Consider the following 23778-nt stretch of genomic DNA (forward strand, 5'->3'; position numbering starts at 1 on the left):
CCACACAGAAGAGCATTTCCCTCTGGGAGAAATCCCGAAACCAGCTGAGCAGCATAGGAGCACTGAAACACATATAAGTAAATACTAATAGATCCCAGGAGAGAGATGAACAGCAAGGCACTAATCGTAGGGGATTTCAGTACTCCACACTCCAAAAGAAGACCAGTAAGGACAAAATCAAACTTAATTAGATTAGATGGACCTAAAAGATACAGGGAACTTTCCATCCAACAGCAACAGAACACATATTCTCAAGCACATGTAGAATATTCTTTTGGGTAGATCATGTGTTAGGCCAAAAAACAAATCTTAATTAAAAAAAAAATTGAAATTATGTTCATTATCTTTTCTGACCACGATTTGAAACGGAAAATTACAAGAAAAGAGCATGGGGCATCTAGGTGGCTCAGTCATGATCTCAGAGTCTTGGGATTGAGTGCTGCATCAGGCTCCCTGCTGAGCGGAGAGTCTGTTTCTTGCTCTGCCCCTCCACCGTGCTCATGTTCATGCTGTCTCTCTCTCTCTCAAATAAGATCTTTAAAAAAGAAAAGAAAAGAAAAACTAGAAAATCCACACATATGTGGTTATTAATCAACATGCTAGTGAACAACCAATGGGTCAAAGATGAAATCAAAAAGGAAATCAGAAAATATCTTGAGATAAAAGAAAATGCACACACAAAATACCAAAACATATGGGATGCAGCAAACGCAGTTCTCAGGAGTTTATGGTGATGAATACTTATATTAAGAGAAAATATTCCAAATAAATGTAAATTTACACTTCAAGGAACCAGAAAAAGAAGGACAAATTAAAGAAGGAAATAACTCAGATCATGAGATTTAATGAAATACAGACTAGGAAGATAATAGAAAAGATCAATGAAATGAGAAAATTGACCAATATTTAAACCAAAAAAAAAAAAGAATACTCAAATCAGAAATTAAAGAAGACATTATAGCTAATACCTAGAAATACTAAGTACTAAATTCTAGGAACAATTATGCCAACAAATCAAATTATCTGAAAGGAATGGACAAGTACCTAGAAACATATAACCTGTCAATACTGAATCATGAATAGAGAACTTGAACAGATCAGTAATAAGGGGATTAAAGTGTAATCATAAATTGGGTGTAGAAGGAATGCACCTCAACATGATGATTTCCTCTAGTACCCAAAAGCAGATCATTCCTAGGAGACCTTGATTGTAAAGCAATTATTTCATAAAAGCAAAAACCATCTTTGGATTTTTGCTTAGCAAAAATAGATGCTAATGTAGGTCTTTTGTAAAAGCAAAGTGGCATAAAGGGAACTTTTGGATAGCAGGGGAGTCCTGTATGGGCCGTATACGACAAGCCCATGACTAAAATCTTACAAAAGCAGTGAAAAGTGGAGATCAGGAACAAAACAAGGATGCCCGCTCTCACTGTTTCTGTTCAACAGACTAGAAACAGTAGCCAGAGCAACTAAGCAAGAAGAGCAATAAAAGACATCCAAAAAGAAGGAAGAAGTAAAATTGCCTCTGTTCACAGGTGACATGGTATTATATAGAAAAGCCACAAAGATGGCCAAAAAGCTGTTAGAACTAATGCATCCAGTAAACTTGTAGGATACAAGATCAATATACAAAAATTAGTTGCATTTTTATAAGCTAACAATGAATTACCAGAGAATTTTTTTAAGTCCCATTTACAATAGCATCAAAAACAATAAAATACTTAGGAATAAGTTCAGCTGAGGAGTAAAAAGATATATCCATTGCAAACTATAAAACATCAATGAAAGAAATCTAAAAAGATAAATGGAAAGATACTTGGTGTTTATAGGTTGGAGTAAATGGAAGAATAAATATTGTACCCAATGAATCTACAAATTGCATACAGTCCTTATCAAAATTCCAATAGCATTTCTCACAGAAATGAGGAAAGAATCCTAACATTCTTATGAAACCACAAAAGATTATGAACACCAAAGCAATCAAGAACAAAGCTGGAAGCCATTCACTTCTTGACCTCAAACTTAACATAGCATGGTCCTGGCGTAAAAACAGGCACATAGATCAATGGGATAGAACACGGAGCCTAAGGATTGACCCGCTACATATATGGTCAATGAACTTTCCACAAAGTCAAGAGTTTACAATGGGATAAGGATGGTCTCTTATGTAAATTAGTGTTAGGTAAACTGGACACCCACATATAAAGGGACAAATCTAGACCCCTGTATTATAACATACATGAAAATCAACTCAAGATGGATTAAAGACATGAGCACAAGAGTTGAAAACATCAAAGTCCTAGAAGAAAACAAGGAAAATCATCTTGCCATTGGTCTCATCAATGACTCTTTTGATTTGACACCAAAAACAAAGGCAAAAAAAAAAAAAAAAAACTAGAAATAAACAAATAGGCCTACATCAAACTAAAAAGCTTCGGCACAGCAAAGGAAACTATCAACAAAATGAAAAGGCAGCCTCCGAAAAGGGAGAGGATATTTGCAAACCACAAATCTGACAATGAGTCAATATTCAGATCTATAATGAACTCCTATGACACAATAGCAAAGAAACAAATTACCCTCCGCTCCCGAAATGGGCAAAGGACATTTTTTGAAAGAAACCTAGAAATGGGCACCTGGGTGGCTCAGTGGGTTAAGCATCTGCTTTCGGCTCAGTCATCATCCTGGGGGCCTGGGATCGAGTTCTGTGTTGGGCTCCCTGCTCAGCGAGGACCCTGCTTCTGCCTCCCCCACCCCTTTGCTGATGCTCTCTCTTGCTCTCTCTGTTGCTCTCTGTCTCTCTTCCCAAATAAATAAAATCTTAAAAAAAATAAAAGAACATAAAAACCTAGACATGACCAACAGGTATGTGAAAAGATGTTCTGCATCACTCATCACCAGGGAAATCCAAAACCACAGTGAGGGGAGATCTCATACTTGTTGGGAGGGAGGCCTGTTACCATAAAAACAAAAGGTAAATGCTGGTAAGGATGTGCAGAAGAGTGAATCCTTACACTCTTGGTGGGCAAACTTGTGCAGCCATGGTGGAAAGCAGTATGGAGGTTCCCCAAGAAGTTAACAATAGGACCGTAGTATGCTAAAGCAATCCCACCTCTAGAAGTAAATAAAATCATTATTGCAAGAACTTATCTGTAATCCTGTGTTCATCCATCATAATTCACAGTAGCTGAGGTCTAGAAACAACCTAATTGTCGATGGGTGACTGGATAAAGGAAATATGAGGATTTGCAGTACACACACAGAGGAATATTTTTCAGCTTTAAAAAAAAAAAAAAAAGAAATCCTGCCATTTGCATCAACATGGGTGAAAACTGAATGGCATTATGCAAAGTGAAATGATCCAGACAGAGAAAGACAAATACTGTATTGGTATAATTTTTTTGAGGAGTCTTAAAAAAAAAAAAAAAGCAAATTCATAGAAACATATTAGCATGGTGGTTGCCATGGCTGAGGGATGACGGAAATTGGATCTCAAACAGGTGCAGACTCTCAGTAGTCACGAGTAAGTTCTGGTGACCTGATGTATGCCGTGGCGACGGTGGTTGATATTACTGTTTTGCATAATTGAAATTTGCTAATAGAGTACAACTCAAATACTAGGTGGCTCAGTTGGTTCTCTGCTCTGTGCCCCAATGAAAAGGTAAATGTGTAGGATAATGGATGTGTTCATTAACTTGGTGGGCGCCCTTTCACATTATATCAAATCACATTATACACTTCAAACATATTAGAATTATATTTGTGAATTATTTCTCAAAAAAGCTGAACAGAAAGAGCCAAAAACCAAAAAGGAATAATGTTGAAAACTTCTATTCTAGAAAACTGTACCTTAGGTCCCCAGAAAATTCATGTTAAACATTTATAAAAACCATCCTGGGTTTTGTTCTTCTCTTTGTGGAGAATTGGAATATAAACTGGATGTGTACTCCTCACAGATCGTTGGGGAGGACATTTTTGCTAGCCCAGTTTTTGCCAGTCAACTGTGAGACATAAGTGATCGCATTAGTACGTTCCCCCGGTTGGTCAGAGCCAGGTAAGCACCTGTGTGAGGTAAACCACTCAGTGGGCCTTCCACTCATGAGTGTTCCTGTTGGTGTCTTCAACTCACGCTGGCGCCCACCAGCCATGGTGTTTTGTCTCGTTTTTGCATGTTTGCACGTGACTTTTTCTATTCAAAATTGTCACACTAGGGAAACTAATTGCAAAAATCACGCTCTTACAAAAGATGTGGAAAAGAATCAGCATTTATAACAGAAAGCTGGGAGTGCTGATGGGAAGAAGAGCTGCGGGCCCCACAGGAGCCCGAGATTACAGTGCCCCGCAGTGCGCCCTTCCCTCCCTCGCGGCCACCCGGGCCCCTCGCTGTCCTGTTCCTTCATACGTATCCGTAAGTAATGACCCATTAAAGTGATGGGTGAAGCCAGCATTAGCCATTTTGGTCTTGATCAGTAACATTAAAAATTACAAGTGAGTGTCATGACCAGCATTTACTAATCCATGGTCACAACCCTTCGTAGACGCCTACTTCAGTGACCCAAACACTGTGCTAAATACGTTCAGATTTGGAGACAGGTCACCTGTGTTGTAAAGGTAGGGAAACTGTGTGATACTCAGAATGACTAGTTAAGTGATCGAGTAGGGCCTCCGGCCCCAGGCCCTGATCACCTGCACTCCCTGTTGGCTCCAGCAGAGTGCAGAGAGGATCCCAGCTGCTCCTGGAAAAGCTGGATATTCAGTGATCGTTCCATAACTTAATAGAGCTGCTGACAGTAAAACTTGCTTCCTAAGCATCCCCTGGAAGCTTTTTTTGTGAGGAAAAGGGCATTTTTTTCTTGTTCTTGTATTAAAAGTATGATTTTGTGCATAAAATGTTTGGGAGGATACAATGGGAAGGTTATCTGTCTCTAACTTTAGAAATTATGTCCAGATACAGTGATGGTTGGTTTAAATGCAACTTCTTGTGGAGCATCAGGATGATTATGACTCTACAGTTTCCCCGAAGTCTCAGGCTCACATTTCTGTCTGCTTTTGCTTCGTTTTATGAAAAGGAAGAGCGGCATCTAGGTGGCTCAGTTGGTTAAGTGGCTGACCGACTCTTGATTTCTGCTCAAGTCATGATCCCAACGTCCTGGGGCAGAGGCCTTGTCAGGGTCCCTGCTTAGTGGGGAGTCTGCTCCTCCTCCTCCCTCTGCTCCTCCCCTCTGCTTACACGCTCACTGTCTTCCTCTCCCCAACTTAAAAAATAAATCTTAAAAAAAGAAAGAAATAAAATGAAGGGTGTGAAAGCACAAACTGAGTTTCCTTTTTTGCTTTTGTGTTTATTTTTATATTTTTGTCATAATTATCCTCTTTAATCCCCATCACCTGTTTCACCCACCCACCTCCCTTCTGGTATCTGCTTTGTTCTCTGTAAGAATCTGTTTCTTGGTTTCTCCCTCTCACTCATTTGCTCATTTGTTTTGTTTCTTCTGTTCCAATGAGTCAAATCATATGATAATTGTCTTTCTCTGACTTTATTTCACTTAGCATAATGCCCTCTAGCTGTACCCATGTCATTGGAAATGGCAAGATTTCATTCCTATTCCTTCTGATGGCTGAGTAGTACTCCATTGTGTATACACCACATCTTCTCTCTCCATTCATCAGTCTATGGACATCTCAACTCCTTCCATAGTTTGGCTATTGTGGACATTGCTGCTGTGAACACTGGGGTGCACATATCCCTTTGAATGAAGTGTTTTTTGTATTTTGGGGGGATAAATACCTACTTGTATGGGTCCTGGATAGGAGAGTAATTCCATTTCTAACTTCTTGAGGAACCTCCATATTGTTTTCCACAGTGCTGCACCAGTGTGCATTCCCACCAACTGTGCACAAGGGCTCCTCTCTCTCTGCATCCTTGCCAACACTTGTTGTTTCTTGTCTTTTTGATACAGACATTCTGACAGGTGTGAGGTGATACCTCATTGTGGTTTTGATTTCCATTTCCCTGATGGTGAGTGATGTTGAGCATCTTTCCCTCAGAACTTTTAAGAAGAAAAGCACTAACTTTAACAAAGTTTGCCCTTTTGTATCTTGTAAATATGGACAACCTAGGAGTTGGATGCCAAGATGTGATGAAGGCGTATAAAGCACATGGAGGCACTTTCAGAAACTCAAAGATAAATGTGCCCACAGTACAATTCCATTTCTAGCTGCTGGACAGGCTGCCATCCTGCTGAGGAGAACCTGGCTTATTATCATAAGCATGAGCCAGGTGTGGAAGAATATGAGGTCTCCCCGCCAAGCGATGGGCCGGCTGGGGCTGCACAGATGGGAGCACCGCCATGGAGGATGACTGTTGGCACATTTGATGCACATCGTCTCCATTTTAATTTTGACGCTGCTCATTTGTATGGTGTCTCAGGATATGCTTGCGTGCCAATCACAGATACACACACAATAGGAAATACTTTTCCCAGTAGCAATTTATAAAAATAATTCAGATGAGAGACTACTTTCAGAATCGTTAATGAAGTCAGATACAGAACATGTCAGGTTTTCTTTTCCCCAAACTCACATTCTTTTTACAATGCCAGAAAGGTTTTTTCCAAAATGTCTTGTGTCTAAATAATTACTGCAAAATGGAGGTAACCGTATAAAATAAACTCTGGGGTTAGCGTAATGTGATATTGGTTTTTAGAATCCATTTTCTTTTCTGATATTCTCTATATGACATATAACTTTAGAAAATGAACTCCAGTCAAAAGATATTGAGCCAAAATACCATTGCAGAAATGCGATTCTTTTTATTTTTCATGTTATTTCAGCTTTATTTCCCTCCTTGTATCATTTCCTAGCTCTAGGACCTCATTAAACTCAACTCCCTACGTGGTAGTTGCATTCAGAATTCTTACCTCCTTTCCCAGTTTTCTGCTGCTTACATTTTAGTGCAGATGTTGAAACAGACCGATAACTAAAACATAGCAGCAAAAGTGCTATGAATAAAAGTACAGCAGGTAGGGGGGTGGGGGAGAATGGCCAGGGGAGGACGGGGGGTTATCATGGGGTAAGGTTTGGTTAAAGACACATTAAATTGGGGCTGAAGGTTGTGTTGTCCTGAGAAGCTGGGAAGGTGGACTTACCACCGACTGGGATGTGGAAGGACCGTGTAGAGTGAAGATGTGGGTCACCTGCTAGGAGCTCAGGTTCAGGGGGTGGAGTGAGGGGTAGGTGTGAGGTTGAAGTCAAGGGGTGGCTGAGTCACCAGCTGCGTTTGCAAGTGTGCGGATCAGGGGTGAGGTCTGCAATGGCAATAAGATCTTGAATGCTTCTGCAGTAGGCCTCATTTGTAACTGTTGGAATGGATGTGTCCAGAACCGTCAGAAGAAAAGAGCAAAACCCCAGGAGGACGCCAACCCTGCAAGACGGCAAGACGAGATCTCAGAGCAGAGGACCTGTTGGGCAGCCAGTGAAAGACACAGGACAGAGAAGGGTGTTGATGGAGGGGGAGTCAGTAGGCTTCTCACCATTCCCCCAGTGGGCAGGAGAATCAGCCCTTACGCAGCGATTTATGTAACTTATATTTTACGAAAAGGCAAAAAAATATATTGTCCTGGGGATAGACATTCTGAGCTGAGAATGAGAATTCCGAGCATGTGCTGAAGCTATGGGAAGAGAGGAAGGTCGGTAGATGTTGCGTAGGATGGTTAAGTGTTGCTGAATCCCAGAAAAGTGGTGAGGTTGCCTGGTGGAGGTCCGTGGGGTGGATTCAGCAGTACCCAGCTCACCCTGAACAAGTGCACACACAGCCTAGGCTAAGGATGGAATTTAAGCAGAATTAAAGTCTTGACCAAGAAAACGGCATACTAAAAAATATATGTATATACACACACCCTTGGGGAGTAGTGTGACCATGTGATTTGCTGTAGCCAAAGAGTTGAGAGTAGTTCTCTGATTTCTGGGCTGATGCATCTGTAAACTAATTCCCAGAATTCTCCGTGCTTTTTCCTTGATACTGCAGAACCTTGTCATGTCGTGTTGAAGAGGACGTGGTGCAAGTTGAAGAGCCTCGGATGCTGAGCTACTTACTACGTGGGGTGGGGGGCGTTTCCCGGGAGGACTTGGGCTGACGGAAAATGTTATGAGAAGAGCAGTGAACCTTGTGTTGTTTGCAGCCGCGGAGCTTTGGTGATTCTGTTTCCACTGGGATCCAGGGTGTCCTACCTAATGACAAGGCATGGGCCTGCGGGAATAAATGGCTGAGGTCAGATGAAGGACACGACATAGAAGCATCATCTGTGTGAAGATTTCAATCACCAAGAATCCTGAGGGAATCAGAGATGGAGGAGATGAGGTTGAGTTAGGAGATGATGTTATCTAAGAATGGAGAAGGAGAGGGGCTGAGGGCACGGGGATGGGGGACCCTGGAGTGTGGAGGATGGGGGGCTGAGCAGGGCTCCGCGGGGAGCTGCAGAAAACAAGCGCAGGGGATCATTACATCTACTAGAAAGGATGTGGTCATTAAAGAACTGGGTGGATGTGATGCTTGGGTGGCTCAGCGGTTGAGCATCTGCCTTCGGCTCGGGTTGTGATCCCGGGTCCTAGGATCGAGCACCACACGGGCTTCCTGCAGGGAGCCTGCTTCTCCCTCTGCCTCTCATGAATAAATTGATAAAAATCTAAAAAAAAAAAAAAAAAAAAAAAAAAGAACTGGGTGACTTTTCAAAGGTAATGCCTCTGAAGCACACAATTTTTTATCAGGATTTCAAGGTCCATAGCAGATGGAAACGTTAAAAATGGGTCATTCTCTTGGATTTCAAACCTCAAAAGCAACCTTCAAGATACCGTCCCAAAGTAAGCATTTTCCCTTGTTGGAGTCTCCAAACAATAAAAGACTGTTTGGGCTGAGATGATAATGTGTTCACACAATTTACACACCTTGACCTCCACTGATGTTGCTGGAAGGTTGTTTGCTTGGGCTTTTCAGATAAATTCACAGTTGTGATATTTGTCCTTTTTATAAGTATGTCAGTTTCTTATGTTACTTGGAAAGAAAAACACAATTTGTGTACCTTCCACTCAATTTTACTGTGAAGTTAAAACTGCTAAAAAATGAAATCTCCCTTAAAAATACAGTCTGCCTGATTTATTTTCATCAGTTTATATTCATTACATTTTTTTTAATTTCAAAAGCTTGGTGACATATGACTATGTGCATCTTTTGTCACTATAACCTAATGATCAATAGTGCTTTTTTTTTAAGATTTTATTTGAGAGAGAGAGAGAGAGAGAATACAAACAGGGGGGTGGGGGGAGGGAGAAGCAGAAGCAGACTCCTGGCTGAGCAGGGAGCCGGATGCGGGGCTTGATCCCAGGACCCTGAGATCATGACCTGAACTGAAGGCAGATGCTTCACTGACTGAGCCTCCCAGGTGCCCCACCTCAGAGCTTTGAAAAAAAAAAAAAAATCCCTAAAGTACTACTGTCCTTTTGCTTTGAATATAGATAAGAAACTGCTGAAAGTTACCACTGTAAAAAGATTGTGTACATTTGGCTCCATCAATGACCATAACGTAAGATTGAAATAATCGAAAAAATTCATTGTAGATTCTGGTTAAAACACAGTTGAAGTTATTTGAGGTATTAACGTTTTTTTTTTACAAATAGACACAGAATGATAACAATTCCATTTTTATTCTTTGAAAACGTTTATTATGTTCTCTCCTGTGGTCCTACAACTATTTCCTTTGGCCTTTGCTATTCACATTAGCATAAATGGAGGCCTACTGGCTGAAGTGTGGTCTTCATTGTTTCAGAAATGCATAAAAAGGACAAAATTACACAATACTATTTTAGATTTTTATATAAAACATCTAGAACTTATGTGTTTCCTTCATGATGTGAATTCTTAAATCTTTACAGATTGCTTTTATCCTTTGCTTTAGAATTTAGTTTCTCATTTTTTTTTTTTTTTTTTACCGCCATCTTGTTTTACCAGAGTAACCTTGGCTACAGCTGTGGCTGTCAGCCGATGCCATTGGCCCTCACCCAGGGGACCGGCCCTCCATCCCCCTGTCACAGTGTGCTCTGCACTCTCAGAACCAGAGTCGAACATTTCATAATTATGCGGCTACCAAACACGTGTCGGCCTTTGCCTGGTTCTCCCTCCATAATGATAAAGAGGAAGCCCATTGGTTACAAATAATTGGAGTGTTTTCTCTGTGCTATGCTCTATTCTTAATGTTTTATACTTAATCCTCACACTGTTTTTGGAGATAAGGGAATTCCTCTTTTTTGCTGAAACTGGGAGGGGGTGAGGATTAGATCTGCTCTTACCCCCACGGCCGGGACTGGGACAAAGGCCTCCTCGTAACCACTCAGTACTTCTGCCCAGTGTGGTCCGCAGGCCACACCACACGCATCTTCTCTAATTACAGAGTCCTGGACCCCAGCCCAGATCGAACGAATCTGACTCCAGTGGGCGAGCATGAGCCAGGATAGGAATCTGAATTTTCACAAAGTCCCCCAAGAGGTTCTTCTACACGTGAAATCAAGAATGATTACGTCACTCTCTGCCTCAGTTCCCCTCCTCCCCCCGACGGTGGGTGTTCTGGTCCCACCTTCTGTCTCCATCCTGTCTCCTCCGTTCCAGGTGTCCCCTGGCCTCCAGAGTCCCAGCGCAGGGGCCACTGTGACATTCTCACAGGCCCAGCTCTTTGGGGGTAGCCTGGAGCTCCTCTCTTCTCACTCGGTTCTGATGATGGAAAGTGAACTCGGGCTCATTTACTTCCAGGTGCCTAGCTCCTTGCTCTGCCTCTAGTTCGGCAGGTTTTGCCCCCTGCTGTTGGCAGCTGAGGGCGCCGAGCACTTATAAATTCACTGGACTCAGACTTCTCACCCCCTTCCTTCAAGAGAACCTGGTTTTCCAGGCAGTTCCAGTGACCTGGACCCGATAACCTATGTATGACTTTTGCTGTGTCAGGTGTCATTTGTTAAAACAGAGCACAGCGCAGCTATCATATATCATTAGGGGGGCAGGTAGCGACGGCACAAAACGTCATTCTCGGTCTAGCAGGTGAGTTGTAGAAACAGCCTACTCTCTGGATCCAGGATCAGGATACTTTGCAGAGTTTTAGCCTACTCATTTATCATCTGTGTAAGCGTCTCTGATGCAACATCGCGTGGGACAGAACTGTATGTCCTGATGAGCTGCTTTGATTATAGTACTTTGCCTGGAAAAGCCCATAAGTGTATCTATGTATATTATTATATACATCTTTTTCCTAATATCACCATGGCCATCCCATTAAAAAAGCTTCTGGCAGGAAAATGAGTATTTTTTTTCTGCTGGATTTGGTATATCTATATATCTATGTGTATATAGATATCAAATATATATAGATAGATATCAAATATATATATTTGATATATAGATATATCTATAGATATATATAGATATCTAGATATCTAGATATAGATAGATTATATATATATAATCTAAACTGAGATCATTTAAAAGTGAGATTTAAAGGGAAATTTTAGTTTTAAACTTTACAAAATGAACACTTTTCATGGTTTCCACTTCCCGTTTCTTGATCATCAATACTATTTGAGTCTTTTGTCAAGACATTTTTACTTTATTTAAACACAATTAACTGCACATGTTTAGAATGTACAGTTGGATTGGTTTCCGCAGACATGTTCAGGAACGAAACAATGGTGACGGCCAAGGTGTTGGACGTGTCACCTGAGACACCTGCCCTGCTCCTTGGCAACCCCTCCCTCCCAAGCTCCTGATCCCAGGCAACTACTGATGCGCTTTCTGTCACCATGAGTTTGTTTGCACTTTCTAGGGCTTTATATAATCAGAATCGTGTAATATGCAGTCTTCTGTTTTGTTTTGTTTGGCTTCTTTTACTTAGCTTAGTCGGTTTGAGATACACCGTGTTGTTGTGTGGATCCTTTGCTCATTGCATTTTATTTTTATTTATATTTTTATTTCTTTATTTTTATTTATTTTTTTGCATGTTTTTAATTTATTGTACAGGCATACCATGATTCTTTAATTCAGTCGCTTGTTAATGGGCATCTGAGGTGTTCCTGGTTTTAGCTATTTTTTCCCGTAGTTTTAGCTATCATGAGTAACGTGGCTGTGACCTTTCCTGTACAGTTCTTTGTGTGAAATTGTGCTTTTATTTCTCTGGGGTAAATCCCTCTAACTGCTTAAGGTGAATTATATGGACGTGTCAGGAACTTTTGAAGAAGCTGACAGATTGTCTTTCCAAGTGTTTCTAAAACCACTTTACAATCTCATGATAGTGAAAGAGAATCCCAGCCATTCCTTGTCCTCAACACTTGGTACAGCCAGCTTCATTAATTTTAGTCATTTTTGGAGGGGGTAGTGTTACTCTGAAAGGTGTGTCACTGAGGTTTTAATTTTTAATTAGTTTGTAGCTAATTACGCTGAGCATCTTTTCATGTACTCATTTACCCTCGTATATCTTATTTGCTAAAGTGCCAGCTCAGATCATTTGCCTATTTGTCAGAAATCAGTGGTCTTCTTCATTTTGTGAGTCTTTGTATATTGCAAATACAAGTTCTTTATTAAATATATAATCTGAAAACAACTTATAGTTTTATTTTTCATTCTCTTGTCTGCGGAAGAGCAGAAATTCTAATTGACCAATTGTTTCTTTTTATGGTCCCTGCAGTGGTGCTGTGAGCAATAAAACTTTGCCTGAAGCAAGTATTTTCTCCAGTCAGGCTGCTGGAAAGCGTTGCTGTTCTCAGCCCCATGTGGCCCTGTATTTATGCCCTGTACCCTTCCAGGGTGGTCCTCCCTCTGGAGGCCAGTTCTCATCAAAAGACATGACAAGGTAGAAAGGGAGGTAAGCAGGGGGTGGGGGTGACTGGGTGACGGGCACTGAGGTAGGCACTTGATGGGATGAGCACTGGGTGTTATTCTATATGTTGGCAAATGGAACACCAATAAAAAATAAATTTATATATAAAAAAAAAAAAGACACGACAAGGACTCACACCCCCGAAGCTGGCGTCGCTCTGCTCGCTGCTTTCCCCTCTGTGTCTGCCCATGTGCCCTAGCTCGTCGAGCCTCCCTGGACGTCCAGCTCTGTCCCCTCCCTCCAGCAGGACATGTGGGCTGGGTGTTCCTCGGGCCTGAGCCACAGCCTGGGAGCTACTTCGAGGCAGCCAGGGCCATCACCAGGATCACTTCATTCTTCTTCCCCTCATCAGAGATCTCTGTCCTGCCCATCTGTTGCACAGGGTGTGGTACCAGTCGTTTTGTGTCTTTGTCCCGTTGTTTCCCTGTTCTGGGTGGAAGGGTGACTGCTATGCCTCTTACTCTGCCTCAGCCAGAAGTGGAGGACCCAAGGGTGTTGATCAGATGTTCATTTACCTCCCCCTCCCCCTCCTCTGCTTTCCCATTATTACTCCTGTGACATATGTTCCTTCAACAGCATCATTAATATTGATTCCAGACTGGTGAGTGGAATTGATCAAATATATTACTAAATCTCCATAAATCATGATCACTCAGGATGAATTGACTGCATGCTTTCTGGGGGAGACCGCGCCACAGGTTCTTGTGTTTCTGCCTGTCATGTGAGCAGAAGAACTACTTTTTATCTCAATTATCTTTTCAAAGATGTTTGCACACAGGCTATCCTTGCAAGACAGAGATGGTATGTACAGAGCCAGACTCATGGTAGATGATGCCTGTTGAATTCAAAGACTTTGAAGTCCATGTATCTTGACATTAAATCCTACTAAATAGTGGGGTTTCTTGTACTTAACGTGGTCCTGATTGACTGGTGATGGTTGGGAATAATTGCCTAGGTCTTTAAATCACATTAATTTGGCACGATAAGATTTTATCCACTCAGCTGTGAGAATAAGACCTAAAGATATACATTAAACAATTACTTTTATCACTTCTGGATGCAAATTTTATCATTATTTTTTTACTTGCAATCACAGGCATTAGGTAAGATAATTAGCGTGCTAACATATAGTCATAAAAATATGCCCTCAGGAGGGAATAAAAATTCTCAGGCATTTCATTCTAGATTTTTCATTGTCAATATAGCATGATTGGGGAAATACCAGGCAGCAGATTATCAGTGCTCTTGATCAAGCATTCTGATAAAGAGAAACATAGAAAGGATTAAAGAATATACCCTTTGCCTCAAAACCTACACCCATGTGGAACAAACATTAAAATAATTCAGATGTTTTACCTAGACCCGATCAAAGAACCACATGTACGGATGGGTATTGCTTCTTCCCTACATTTTCTCAGGACAAGACTTTTCTCAGAACTCCAGGGATTGAATCCAGTCAGCTACAAAAGAACAGGAAATTTAAGAATACATGAAGGTGAAATATTAGAATTTCATGAGTAGAATATTCTGAGACTTTTGTATAATTTAAATGTAAAAGAAGGTCGATTTGCATCGGAAGATCTAAGGTATCACTGTTAGATTACTTTTAACAGATTCATATTGGTCTAGGGTGGGGCAAAGTCTCACTGCACTTGGAACCATATTGTAAATCTCTTTTGTACCATCAGGATTATAGAGCAATCCCTAATGTACAAGGTGCATTGCTTTATTTAAATAAATGACATTATAAGATTGTCTGACAGGTCTACAAATATCAATGAATAAGATGGATAAAGAAGCAAAACCAAATGGAGTAAGGGCCCAGGGAAAATTGCTGAAATGCAGAATTGCCTCTATTAGGTAGCTAAATCATCTAAGCCCTTTAAGGACAAAAGGGACATGAGGATCCTGACCTTGGTTTAGGAATATTACAATATTCATTCGTGTATAACACTAAAGACATTTATAATTGCAGCTACCATATTTTGAACAGTCTACGTGTGTCAGGCATCGTGATAAATGTTTGGTAATGATAGTTAATTAAACAATGCATTGTGTTCATAGTATTATTTCCAGTGTAGAGATGAGGAAAGTAAGACATTTTTGTGGGTCAAACAACATGTCATACCCAAGAAGCTTCAGATAAACATCCTGGTAGAACCTGTTCAGGTAGCCAACAGCCATCAAAGTCATCCATGGTTCTTGGTGAGAAGTCCGCATATTGCATGAGACCGTAAGATAGTGGGCCAGATGGGAACCACCGTTCAGCTCCCCAGAGAACCAGTCTGATAAGAGATGTAAAAATAAATAAATAAATAAATAAATAAATAAATAAATAAATAAATAAGGATTCCAACTAATTGTTGTGAGTCTACAGGCGGGAGTCATCTTGTCTTACTGAGAGTTAGATTGTTAAACACAAAACCTGAGTCTGTTTAGTGGTAAAACAGTGCCGGATGTGTATTGTGAATGTGCTGGATGAGCAGGACTGTGTGGTGCACTTCACGTTCATACAGCCTAAGCTTGAGAAATGACTTCCTCTAAGTTACACACATAGGGACCGTCTCAACTAGGATGCAGACCCAGCACCACCGAACTTCCAAAACTATATAATTTCCATTATATGTTAATAATTTACCCATAGGGATCAAGGTAACAGTGAGGCATAAAGACAGACACAGCCCTAAAGGTACTTAGGTACTGTTGAGGTACTTAGGAACTGGTTGAAAGTGACGTTAGCTGGCAAAATGACTTAGCTAATGGAAGATCAGGGTACTCTCCTATCTAACAGGGTGAGGAGAAAGTAGTCTATTGAAGTAAATAATTTAAATAATGAAGTGACCGGTTAGTCAGTTAGTCAGTAAATAAGCTCATTAATTAACTAATTAATTCTGATATTATCAATTACCCCTTTTTAATTTTTTTCTTTTTCTTCTTTTTTTTTTTTATTGAAGTATAATTAACATAGAGTGTTATATTAGTTTCAAGTGTACAATGTAGCCATTCAAGAATTCTGTACATTGGGACACCTGGGTGGCTCAGTGGCTGAGCGTCTGCCTTAGGGTCAAAGTGTGATCCTGGGGTCTTGGAATGGATTCCCACATCGGGCTCTCTGGGAGGGGGCCTGCTTCTCCCTCTGCCTCTCTCTCTCTCATGAATAAATGAAATAAAGATGTAAGAAAAAAAGGAGACTTCTGTACATTACTCAGTGCTCATCACAGCAAGGATAGTAGTTCCTAATCCCCATCTCTTATGTTACCCATCCTCCCACCCAACTCCCCTCTGGCAATCCCCTGTATCTGACTCTGTATTTAGGAGTCCATTGTTTCTCTTTTTTCCTTTGTACATTTTTTTTCTCAAATTCCACATATGAGTGAAATTATATGGTATTTGTCATCCTCTGACTTAGTTCACTTAGCATTATCCCCTCTAGATCCATCCATGTGGTTGCTGTACAATGTGCAAGATTCCATTTTTTATGGCTGAATAATATTCCTGACAGAATATATATATATATATATATATATATATAGAGAGAGAGAGAGAGAGAGAGAGAGAGAGAGACAAAGACAGAGACAGAGAGAGACAGAGAGACAGAGAGAGAGAGAGAGGGAGAGAGAGACAGAGAGAGACAGAGAGAGAGAGACAGAGAGAGAGAGAGACAGAGAGTCACATCTTCATAGACACTTGGGTTAGTTACTTCCATATCTTGGCTATTGTAAATAATATTTCAATAAACATCAGAGTGTTCATATCTTTCTGAATTAGTGTTTTTACATTATTTGGGTAAATACCCAGTAGTGGAATGACTGGATCCCATGATTATTCTATTTTTATTTTTTTTGAAGAACCTCCATACTGTTTTCCAGAATGGCTGCACCAGTTTGCATTCCCACCGACAGTGCACAAGCGTTCCCTCTTCTCCACATCCTCGTCAATACTTGTTTCTTCTGTTGTTGTTTCTAGCCATTCTGACAGGTATGAGGTGATACCACATTGTGATTTTTAAATTGAATTTCCCTTGATGGATGATGTTGAACATCTTCTCATGTGTCTGTTGCATTCTTTGGAAAGTGTTTATTCAGGTCCTCTGCCCATTTTTCATTGGATTATTTGGGGCTTTTTGGTGTTGAGTTGCATAAGTTCTTTATATATTTTGGATATTAACCTCTTATTGGATATATCATTTATATATTCTCCTGTATCATATATTCTCCCATTTGATAGGTTGCCTATTTATTTTGTTGATGGTTTCCTTTGCTGTGCAAAAACTTTCAAATCTGGTATAGCCCTAGTAGTTTAATTCTGCTATTTTTTTAAATTAATCAAAGCAATCCTGAGTAAAGAGAACAAAGCTTGAGGCATCACACTTCGTAATTTCAAAGTATATCACAAAGTCATAGTAATAAAAGACAGTATGGTATTGGCAGAAAAATAGACACCTAGACCAATGGAACAGAATAGAGAGCCCAGAAATAAACCTAAAGCTTATGTGGTCAATTAGTTTGTGATGCTGTATGAGCTTACTTACATGTGCAGTGTTATTTTATTTATTTTTTGAAGATTTATTTATTTATTTATTTGAGAGAGAGAGAGAGAGAGAGAGAGAGGAGGGGGAAGGGAAGAGGGAGAGAGAGAATCCCAGGCAGACTCAGTTAAGCACAGAGCCTGATGTGGGGCTCGATCTCATGACCCTGAGATTACAACCTGAACCTAATCCAAGAGTCTGACACTTAACCAACTGAGCCACCCAGGTGCCCCAGAAATAATGTATTAGATATCATAAATTAAATAATATACATGCCTATCAGATTCTATTTTACTGAATTTCTTCCAAGCAGGCTGTAATTATATATCTATAATACAGATATATTTAGAATACTTTATTCCTTGCCCTTCTTTCCCACAAATAGCCCATTTGACAATTTTAAGTCTTTAATGTATTTGGAGAAACCACACTTCACTTATTTAATGTTTATGTCATTTATAGCTTATAGATCATGGTTCAAAAATAAAAAGTGATTGAAAAGAGCCTAAAAACAGCCAGAATAATTCTTTTACTTTTAATATTTGTGGTATTTATTATTCAAGACTGAGTTTGAAGTTCCATACTACGTAATTATTTGGGACACAAATCTAACACAAAATCTAAATGACATTAATATTTGAAGGAATGGAGGGCAGAGAGCAAGAGCCCAGGCACTGTCCAATCCACAACTCAGAATTACTTTTCTTTAATTGATATGTATAGGATGATTTACAATATGTCCTACCTCATTAGATAAGCTAACTACTTATCAAAGTGTCAGCAAAACAGAATTAAAATGGCATTAGGATCTATTCCCAAAGAACATTACAAATCTATGATAATGTATTTTCTGCTGGAAAAAAATTGTTATACTGGACATGAAAGATTTTGCTCTCAATTATATAGAAAATTCACAAGTGCTGTTGAACTCATTTTCAGAGAATGGAAAACTATCAATAAACTGTACTATAGTCATCTTTTGGTAATTTCTACTTTATTTTTTTAATATCACTGAGTATACTTCAGGATCAATGAGAAATTAGAATTATGGGTTAGAGGAGTCTTCTAAACTAAAACTATAGCCACACACACATATGCAGACACACATAAACATACACATAAGTAAAACGAATCCATAATAAATATTCTGAGATAATTTTACAACTAAAACTGAATTGGTTCTCTCCTTTCTCGTAGTATATTATAGATGTCTGTAAAAACTACAAGAAATCTGGTGTCCAGATGCATGTTTCCTATTGTTAAATATAAAAACCTCCCCTTAACAGCTGGTGACTGCAAATGAGCTTAGGAAGCAGATGATGGCAATAAGTTAACTCCGTTCGGAAATCCTCAAAACAGCCAGCTATCCTAACTGTTCATATCCGACTCCGTCACCCACTGGGCTTCTAAACATGACAGAAAAAACGTCTTTCAGGAAGTTTCATTTTTACTGAGTTCAAACTAGAAGTTGTGCAGCATCCAGTCCTTCTCATCAGGGCATCATTGTAGCTGCTGGATAGCTCTGTTGGAATTTAGGTAGGAAGGGAGCCCGATGTACACTCTTCCCCAAATTTTCCAGGCTATTCTCTGAGGATAGCACTTGCTTATATCACAGAGTATGCTTTGATTCTATTTTCCCTGAACTGTTTCATTTTTGAGAGGGTAAAGGAGACTGTACGTAGGGCTGTGTGTTGCAATGGGGGATCTGGGCCCTGCGGGGCTGCACTGTCTTCTGGATCCAGACTCAGAAGGAAGTAAGTTACAGGGAGCCGAGCATAGAACAGGGTTCTAGGCTGCAAGCTTGGTGTCCAGCAGACTGCCCTTTAGATGTTTATTTCTGCCACCTACAAAGGAGAGCAGGTAATGTCATCTATAAAATGAGACTAGTGGACCCAACAGTACCTCATTCAGAGAAGTAATGTCTTACCCTAAAGGAAGTGCTCCATTCCAGTCATAATGAGTCCAATTAAGTGCAGGCGCCTGGAAGGTGTGGACAACTTCGTGTACTCTCCGTGAAGTGGCCCAGCACTGGGCAAATGCTCCGCGTATCCTCCTGGGAATGTCCGTCACTTCCTTGGCCCAGTAACACAGTGGTGGAGGCACAATGGATGGAGACAGGGCAAGCGAAGGTCTACCTGCCACTTTCTCTGCCATGTTACATACGTCCTCAGCAAAGTGAACTGAACTTTCTCAAATACCCAAGCTTTCACCACAAGAAAGCATGAAAATAGATAAAGAGACTTAAAGACATACCGGTGATCATTAGAAAATAATTATAAAATAAAACAGAGGAGGGACACCTGGATGGCTCGGCGGTTGAACGTCTCTGCTGTTGGCTCAAGGCGTGATCCCGGGGTCCTGAGATCAAGTCCCTCAAAGGGGTCCCCGCAGGGAGCCTGCTTCTCCTTCTGCCTGTGTCTCTGCCTCTCTCTCTCTGTGTCTCTTATGAATAAGTAAATAAAATCTTAAAAAAAAAAAAAAAGATAAAACAGAGGAGAGAGTATGTTCATCTACCTATTTGAAAACCCATCTTACTCTGGGTGCCCAGGGAAGCAATTTGCACATTAAAAGGTGCTTAATAAGTTTTTGTTGGCTTGATATTTTTTATTTAATTCGTTGATGATGGCACTTACATAATGAAGCAAGTTAACGAGGCAACACTTACCCTGGGAGAGATTATATAACTACACATGGAGAACTGTTTGAATGTTCTAGACCCTATTCGGTGATCGTATTTGATCTGGTCTTTTGTACACTCTGTGTCCCCTTATCCTATATCATGTGCCCAACACAACCAAGAGGATAGAAGATTTTTAAAAAGAAGAATTATGTTAACTGTAAAATAGCTACCAAGTTCCTTGTGTAGCTTCAATGCAAAAAAAAAAAAATTATCCTTTTTTGCAGCCTCCTAAGAGCTAGAAACCACAATGCACAGAAGTGTGACAAGCACAGAAGTGCCTGTAGGGGTAACAGAATGTAGGAAGTATCTCCTAAACAACGTGAAGCTGGTGCTTGCAACAGAGAACCCTTGGAATGGTCTAGTGCAATAATAAGCAGGTAAAACTTCTTAAACGGACTAAATATATAGTATAGTAAGGTAAGTCTGAATGGAGATGTTTAGTAAGTACAGATCTGACTCTTGAGTTGAACCCTGAGCAAAGATTTCTTTCTGAACACTGAACATATTCAGAATTGAAAACAGGAAAAAAAAAATCTTATATACTCATTTTTTTTAATCCTAAAGAGTGAGTGAGAATTTATAACGATCGCCCCGATGACTGCAAAATCCCAAAGTGCCTGGAAAAATTAAAAAGAGGAATAAACTAGATTTAGGTTCATTAGGAAAAAGGTAGGACACTTTCCCAACTTGTTTTTCATTTAGTAGTGGGGCTAAGTAAATATCCAACTATTTTATATAATTGTGTGATAGTAATAATTTGAAATATTCTTACTTTTAAATAAGATTGGAAGTTTGGATATTGATAAATCTCATTTTGAGTCATAAAAGAACTTTCCATGATCTGCTTAAACAGAGATTTAATTAGGTCTCAAGGAAATCAGAAGTAATCTTTACTAACTCCCTATTGCTTTCAGAATTAATTATAGATTTTCCCGCTCGTTTCTAAAAGCGTTTGATGTCATGACCCAAGCTTTCTACTGTCGTCTCCTAGGACTCCTGTGTAAATGCCCAATAAAATGGAATTTAGATTTGTATTCCCTGGCCACAATCTACGCGTTCCTGACAATGCCTTTGCGTGTGCCCTAGAATATCACTCATGCTACTAAAAATTGTCTCTTTTTAGGTGTAAGTCAATGTCTACCACTCTCATGAATGTTAGTCTAACACCTTTGTTTCTCTTTCAGGATTGAATTGATACTTGGCTTGAATCTCTCTTTCAAAGCACCAATTATGCAGATTGAAAACACTTGGCATAATGGAGGGCTCTATGTAAATAGTGTTTTTTCTTCTCTCATCTTGACCCTTCAAGTATCTGGTAAGGAACCACAGGTATTCAACTACTTGGTACTAGTTTACCCTCCAGAGACTCAGGATCCAGGGGCAGAGAGACATAAGAAAGCTGAAGATTTGTGCCCAATAGCAGAGGAGCAACTGGGACAGTGTGGAGGACACAAGGACAGGGAGCAAACGAATCAAAAACACAGAGTCGTGGACCATGTAATGCCTTCCCCAAACCCAGGCACTGAAGTACAGCTGCAGAAAGCAGTGAGTTTGCAAGGATGACGTGAGATGAGACTAAAGAGAATGGAAGATGGACGTGAGGTCCTGTGTGATAGGCAAGTTGAGTCTATGGTTGCCATGCAGACGACTGGCCATGCATCCCCCAAAGGGCCATCATGGCATCAGTGTGATCATAATAACAAGGCGCTGGACAAAGAGAGTGCAGCTACGAGGTGGTGGGAGGAGGTTAGGAAAGAGACAATGAGGGCCTGGCTGGAGCTGGGTGGAGAGCTTGGGTGGGGATGGAGACGTAGGTTGAATGAGTCACGTAGCTGGCCTGGGACACGGCATCACTCTGATTTACAAAGAGAGGGGGTGTAAATGTGGGAAAGCAAAGAAAAAGGGGGAGATGATACTGTCTGCTGAGACCTTGTAAATGTAGGGGGAGACCTTTAGTAAGTAGTTGAATGTACGAGTCTGACACGAGGCTGTTCTACAAAGACGCCCCAAAGGCTAGGAAGGCTGAAGTGGAGTCTGATTCCCAGGCCGTGCCACCCATCCCTCCCTGCAGGAAGCCCGTCTGCTCTGATTTCTATTCCTATTTCCAGAGCTGGAGATTTTTTATGTTCTCATAAAGTTGACTTAGAAGTCTGGGTGGATTGGCTTAGACAAGCGGCTTTGGAAGAGGCAAATTCGTGGTTATTATTTTTCAGGGCATAGATGTTGGCATGGTCTTTGGTTCAAATCCTTTGTTGAAATGCTTTAGTCATTAATTATATGACCGCATGATATATTATTAAATGAAATTGGGCACTTTCAAAAATGTGTATTCAATGTTTCCAATGTTGTGTAACAAATACAATAGGATAAATATGTCAGGAAAATGGGTCATTTAAAATTACCGGGCAGCCCCGGTGGCTCAGCAGTTGAGCGGTGCCTTCAGTCCAGGGTGTGATCTTGGGAGACCCGGGATCGAGTCCCACTTCGGGCTCCCTGAGTGGAGCCTGCTTCTCCCTCTGCCTGTGTCTCTGCCTCTCTCTCTCTCTGTGTCTCTCATGAATAAATAAATAAAATCTCTTTAAAAAAAAAGGCAGGACAAATTATTTAAAATCTAACAGTTTGCTGCTCACTTATATAAACTAGGAACATTTCTAAAATAGGAATAACTGATTCTTAACTTACTGTTATGCAGTGAGGAATAAACATAAAATATATATACTGTTCTTCCCAGAGATCTTGGCACATAAAAGAATCTCCCAAATATGATAAATAACGTTGCCTGCCTGGAATTCCTCCTTTTCTTCACCATCCTTATCATCTTTCATGCCTGGTTCTTACCCGTTCTATCAGTGAGGTGGGCTGGTGGTACAAGCAGGTACACTGTGTCACTGAGAACTTTTTGGTATCTTCCAGCAAACAGTTTCATCTTTCCTAGAATCTTGTCCTACCCTCAGAATAGATCTTCATTATCGTATCACAATATCCCCTATTTGTTCTTCCCTTGTCTAAGAAACTAGGAATAATACATCAACGTCTAAGAGAAGTTTTGAAGATTCCACTCTAATGTTTCTAATTATCTGCAGCACACAGAGATTTTAGACTATCACGATGTTCTTAGTTGATATATTTCAAAGGTGCCCTGTCAGTTATTTACACATTCCATTATTATTAATTTGGAATATTAAATAATTCCATAATTATTTTATTATGGAATTTACACATTCCATTATTATTGTCCAAATAATTTGTAGAACAGGCCAAATTCATCTTAATATGTATGCCTACCCTACCTCATAACATTTTTTTCATTTCTAATAATATATAATTTGCTGTTGTAAAATCGCTAATGACAAACACGTTAATTAGAGTTTATGAAAACTCACGTCCCTACAACATATATGTTCAAATTTAAGTTCAAAAGTATGGGAATGTCATGCAACTTATATTACTAAAAATACAGTTATCACACTTGGCTCAAATTTAAGTGATCAAAGAAGAAATCACTCTTATAAAGGTGGTTATAAAATCAATAAGGGCAGAAAATGTATGATGTTGTTCAGCATTGAATTTGTAGAGACAAATACAATTCCTCGTAATTTTTTGAGAGAATCTATGGATGGATGAATGAATGGATAGATGAACAAAAAATGTGTGAGGATCTTGGA

General features: G+C 40.1%; 1 protein-coding gene across 15 annotated transcripts in view; it reads left to right on the plus strand.

The window, feature by feature from the left end:
- The window catches only part of ZWINT (ZW10 interacting kinetochore protein), a 53814-nt gene extending 31155 nt beyond the window's left edge, over nucleotides 1-22659 (plus strand). For 5 of the 15 annotated variants that reach the window (XR_007406109.1, XR_007406111.1, XR_007406115.1 and 2 more), the window contains 4 exons: nucleotides 8024-8856; nucleotides 10440-16883; nucleotides 20338-20490; nucleotides 21298-22659. The gene's annotated coding sequence lies outside the window, so the exon portion shown is untranslated. Of the gene's footprint in view, nucleotides 1-8023; nucleotides 9529-10439; nucleotides 16884-20337; nucleotides 20491-21297 lie in introns of those variants that run through there. The other 10 variants (XR_007406116.1, XR_007406119.1, XR_004809587.2 and 7 more) reach the window with 7 other exon arrangements.
- The last annotated feature ends 1119 nt before the right edge of the window (nucleotides 22660-23778 follow it).

This window comes from Canis lupus, chromosome 26, assembly GCF_003254725.2.
Source record: "Canis lupus dingo isolate Sandy chromosome 26, ASM325472v2, whole genome shotgun sequence".
Lineage (NCBI taxonomy): Eukaryota > Metazoa > Chordata > Mammalia > Carnivora > Canidae > Canis > Canis lupus.